This window comes from Cupressus sempervirens, chromosome 11, assembly GCF_028749045.1.
Source record: "Cupressus sempervirens isolate cs-2001-9-10 chromosome 11, ASM2874904v1, whole genome shotgun sequence".
NCBI lineage: Eukaryota > Viridiplantae > Streptophyta > Pinopsida > Cupressales > Cupressaceae > Cupressus > Cupressus sempervirens.
Genome location: NC_143128.1, coordinates 532,924,805 through 532,930,580, shown reverse-complemented (window position 1 = coordinate 532,930,580; position 5,776 = coordinate 532,924,805). Strand labels below are relative to the sequence as shown.

General features: G+C 28.8%; 1 pseudogene; it reads right to left on the bottom strand.

The window, feature by feature from the left end:
- Positions 1 to 1,368: 1,368 nt before the first annotated feature.
- On the bottom strand, positions 1,369 to 1,499 carry LOC149530727 (U6atac minor spliceosomal RNA; annotated as a pseudogene).
- Positions 1,500 to 5,776: the final 4,277 nt, after the last annotated feature.

Sequence of the window (5,776 nt, the reverse complement as noted above, 5' to 3'; positions counted from 1 at the left end):
CAAAAATAAAAGGAAGCCAAATAGAGCCTGAAATAATAGGGTCCGAAAAAATAGGGTTCTATAAATTATAATAAATCAATTATTTTTTTAAATGAATAAATAAATAAATATTTTTTTTAAAAAGTAGAGATTAGCATTATCATATGATAATGCTATTATTTTAAAATTGCATATATTTTTTAAAAATTACATATATTCTTTTTAAAAATATGAAAAAAATTATAACAAAAAAATTGAAAAAAATTGAAAATAAATAAATAAATAAATTGAAAAAATAAAAATAAAAAATAAAATTAAAAAATAATAATAAATAAAATGCAATAAAAAAAAGAAATAAAGGCAATAAAAGTCGCAGGCTACAACAGTAACAACCACTGCTGTCAGCGGCTGTTACGGCCAAGATTGACACATGTCAATGCCAATAGTAACTATATAGAGGGATTCAAGAATAGCATTCACCATCACATTTTTTTAATACTAGTCTCATTGTCATATTGCAATAGATTTATGTCGCAATCAAAAAAACTTTTGATGACAATGTTGTATAACCAACAACATTGCTGATGGAATGTTGTCACAAGTATCGAACATAATGCCATTGGTTATATAGCATTACCATCAGAGTTGTTGTGGCAAGGGTATGACCATTAGTTTATATTTGTCTGATGTTCAATGTGTCTCGAGGTACGACCATCCAACTATGGATGAGTGATGATATCTAGTGTTGCAAGTATGATAACAGTAGTTGTTGTCAAAGCTAAGAGACAAGATGGATTCAACTTTAAGGCTCCCTTTAGTTGCAAGAATTACTCAATGTGGAATTCAACTCTGTTGGAATAAGCTCTCTTCTGAAATTCATGCATTCTAAAAATAAATTCTAGAATATCATTTGGAGTTGTTTGGTTGTCCTAGAAGAGGAATCACTAGATGACTATTCCGTTTGGTTGCATCAATAAAAATAGGAATTAGAATAAGTTTTTTTTAAACAATCTTAATATCAATTTATAAAAATATTTTTTTGTTGATTTTTTAGAAATCAAATTAATTTACTACCCTCTTCATTATAAATTGACTTTATCGGTTAGAAAGGTATATCACAGCCTTTTAAATTCATTGGATTTAAATCTAGTTATTCAAAATTATATTCAATATTGCCTAAAATTGTTTCCATTATAAGCATAATTTTTAAATATATATGTTTATTGTTAAACAAGTCAAAAGTTAAATTTTTTAATTATAAATATTTGACAACATTTTTTAAAATTTTAATTACATTTGAAGAATTTGATTATAAATACTATTGTATCCATAAAGAATATAAAAAATTATGTTAAATATAACTATACATTTGAATATAATATCAAAACTAAAATCATTTTATTTTTGGTTAAGATCCATCAATGACTAATAGCCTTAAAACTATGTGTGAAGGAAACTCTAAAGACTATTCCCGTCCTTATTAAGGGAGATGCCAATTATCTCTCCTTTTCGAAAAACACAAAGATCTTAGTTTTAAATATTAAAAAAAATTAAAATATACGATATTTGAACATAGTTTTATTTAGAAGGCTAAAGATAAGATTTATATGTAAAGATAATTTTAACAAAAGTTTATAATAGATATCAAGTTTGATATTAGTCATTATGTCATTGATAAAAATCCTTATACAAATTATAGCTATGCATTTTTTTGCATATGTTCCCAAAAAATAAATGCAATTAAAAGGCAAACAAGACATCATAAAAAGTAAATTTTAGCCTTCTGACCATTGCAACACTTGCACTCTACTCCATCACGCATTGTACTTGTTGTTTGTGCATCACTAGCTCAATCAAAAAATCCACATCCATCGTGTCCCTACAATAGAAAATATTCATTAGTTCCTAGTATAATAATTAATTATTCATTACGCTAATTTCTAAAATTAATAATGGCCTTTTTCTTATTCGAGCAACACCAAAATTTATGCCCAAGATTTTTTGGTCTGTTGGAGATTTTTAACAAAGAAGGGCCAGCACCACATTGACATGTTGGCACATTGATTAAAGCCATCAACCCTGCAACATAAAAAATACATTAGTTATATGAAAATACACATACTATAATAAAAGCCTTTTAAATCACTATACAAAATATTTATAATCATTATTAAAAGCCCATTTAAATATCGATTTATGTAGCCAATTAGTCTTTCACAACAAAATCAATCATTGCATCTATTTCAATGGTGCAAAATTGAAATTTGATTGGATCATTATATCGAGCGATATGAAATCCTAAAAATTGTAAGTATAACATCTTCTACTGCTGCATTATTTAAAGGAGTGAATAATCAAACAATAGGTTTCTAAAAATGATCATCGTTTTACCAATTGACAATCCAACTAGAAATGAGGTTTATATAATGAAAGATAAGATTCTTTAGAGCAAGAGAGACTCATATTAGATTTTCTTTCTTTCATAGAAGGTAGAACAATATTTTCATATTTTGAATAGCAAATCTAAACCCTTGCACTTAAAAAAAGAAAATTAACTATATGAGTTTAGACATCAATAATAGCTGAATGGAAACAAATCAAACCATCTATTGTCACGACATCTATGCTGAAGTTTAGAACTAACTAGAACAGAGTGGAAAATAACCTCTAACTAAATGTCTGCATCATATATTTCCAATATGAGAAAAAGATATCATTTTTACTTGAACATGACTAGAAAGAAGATAACAACATTGTGCATACCCAAAAGAAATATGACATTGTCCAAATTAACACATTATCCATAGGAGTCAAACAACACAAGAGTTAAAGTGAAATGTTGATGCAGATATTACTACTGTAATAAATACTGAATAAAATGTTAAAAATTGAATCTAAAAAATATTTTAGACACAAGAAGTAAGAGTGAGATGACCACTAATTCATTGTGGAGCAATTAGACGACATCTCATTTTGATAGAATAGTTAGATGTCATGTCATTTCAGGAACTAAATGATGAATTCTTAGGCATAATGCATTATTTAGATGAGAAACATACAGTGTAAAACGTGCCACATGAAGGTGGGATTTAGTCTTCCAAAAACTATTTTAGACACAAGAAGTAATTGCGAGATGACCACTAATTCATTCTGGAGCAATTAGATGGCATCTCATTTTGATAGAACAATTAGATGTCATGTCATTTTAGGAACTAAATGATGAATTCTTAGGTAGAGCATATTATTTAGATGAGAAACATATAGTGTAAAATGTGCCACATGAAGGTGGGATTTAGTCTCATAGATAGAAAATAGAGCTTAAATAAAGTACTAGAGGAAGTTGAGGGATGAGAAGAACCTACTCTAATCTACCATGGAGCAACAAGATGCATGGGTCAAAATCATATCCAAAAAAATGACAATTACAGGTCATGCCATATAAGAATAACATCATATAATCTTTTGATTATAGACAACTCACATGTTTGAGTAAAATAAGTTACAATATAGTGATTTTTCTTAAAAGCTTTGTACGACAAAAGAAAATGAATGGCTGTTTGTAATCATGAAGTTGCTTGTAATCATACACAAACCACAAAAGATAATTAAATGTGGTCTAACTCAGGCTGACCGTAGAAACAAGCATGTGCATAAACATTATCATTCATATAAACATCTTCAATATCAACTAGAAATAGAGTCAAGGATAAAAGTATACAATCACACTAAGAAATTAAAATACCTTTGCAGTTGATAAAAATCATAAGGCATGCATAAGGCACGCTATGAAGCAGTCAAATATAAAGGTCAAGAAATTAAATATATTTGCGATAGATAAAAATCATAAGGCATGCATAAGGCACATTATGAAGGAGTCAAATATAAAGGTAATAATTTGAAATAGTTTTAAGAAAGACTTTAGAGTCCTCCTTACTTAAGCTATATGTATTTGACTCTCTCCCCCTTGGTCATTTGCAAGAAGCCTTTTTCTCTTTTGGTTTCAACCAAAAAATCATCATAGGCCTTTATCATTGAATCTTCACTAATCCTAGGAATTCCTTTGAGGGTATCATATATTTTGTCTCCAACAGATTCAGAATCATCTTCATCCACTTTGACAACGTAAGGATTTAACATGCCCTCGTGGATCCTATTCATGGCTTCACAAATGGTATCCATAGAACCAACCATGCTCACCTTCTTTCTCTTTCCCTTCCTTGATGAAGATGGTGATATTATTTGACTGCCACTTGCACTTGATTGGTTGGATTGAGCAAAGTCTTCATCTAAATGACTATCAACATCAATTGGTATACTAAAATCCCCAACATCATCAAGATCGATGGCCTCATCCATAATGTTCCCTTCCTCCATCTCCTAAGCCATGGCAACTCTAGTACCTTTTTCCATGTCATTTCCCACAATGAAGGCTAACTCATTATAGTATTTGAATGGCTACCTTTCTACACTTTTTCATTTTTGAATTCTTTCCTCTACAAATTGGGAAACAATTGAAATGGTTAGTTGTCTTTCAATACTAAATTTACAAATATATAGTTATACTTAAACAAAATGAATATTAAATACCACTTTACCTTCAACAACTCATTCCAAACACTAACATCAATATCCATGCATTGTGTACCTTCATTCCAAGCAAAGCCACTTGTATTTCATAAATCTTTCATTACTCTAAATTTCACTTTCCATGTTTTCAATTTATTCTTCAAACTATCCTTGGTCAAATTTTGCTTTAGCTCATCATTGAACTGCCTTTCAATGGTAGTCCAAGCTTCATTTTTGAAACCATCTTCACCTTTTTGACCAAATTGTACTTACTCTTGAAGCAACTCAAGGAATTTGTGCTCCATATCCCTAGTCCATAGCACCCTATTCATAGAAGATGCATTGATGACTTGTGTTTATTGAGCCATGCTAAGGAATATAACAAAAAAGGTAAAAAATACTCGACCATATAATAATAGACCTTAGTAATGTGTATGGAAAAATGAAAGTATAAGTAACTATAATCAGACCTGTGAAAGTATAATCAAAGATTAGATAGATGCATCTAATTTAAAAGACCTAGTAAGGAGTTTTGAGACCATAGTATGCATTTAATATGGTCAAATAAATAAACATAGTACAAACCTACACCAATCAATATACATATAGCCACATTATGTATCCAAAAATTCAACATAGATTGCATCAATATGAAAACTAAATATCATTGAAGACACTAGTCACAAGAGAACATCATATGCATTGAAATAAAAATCAAATAAACAAATAGCATACAAACTCACACTAGTCATTTCTTATAGCCACATTATGTATCCAAAAATTAAAACATAAAATACATCAAATATGAAAAAGATTTGTGCTAAACTTATAATTAGAAATCAGATTTAAAATACTAGATAAGATGCTTTGAGACCATAGTATGCATTGAAGATGGTCAAATAAATAAATATCATACAAACTCGCACCAATCAATATACATATAGCCACATTATGTATCCAAAAATTCAACATAGATTGCATCAAATATGAAAACTCAGTATCATTGAAGACACCAGTCATAAGACAACAACATATGCATTGAATTACAAATGAAAGAAACAAATATCATACAAACTCACACTAGTCAATATACTTACAACCACATTATAATGATGATGAAAATATAACATATAATTCATTCATTTTAAATACCACACAAATGTCAATATATATATATATATATATAAAATATCTGCTAATATATATTCTACAACAAAATGTAATGTTCCAA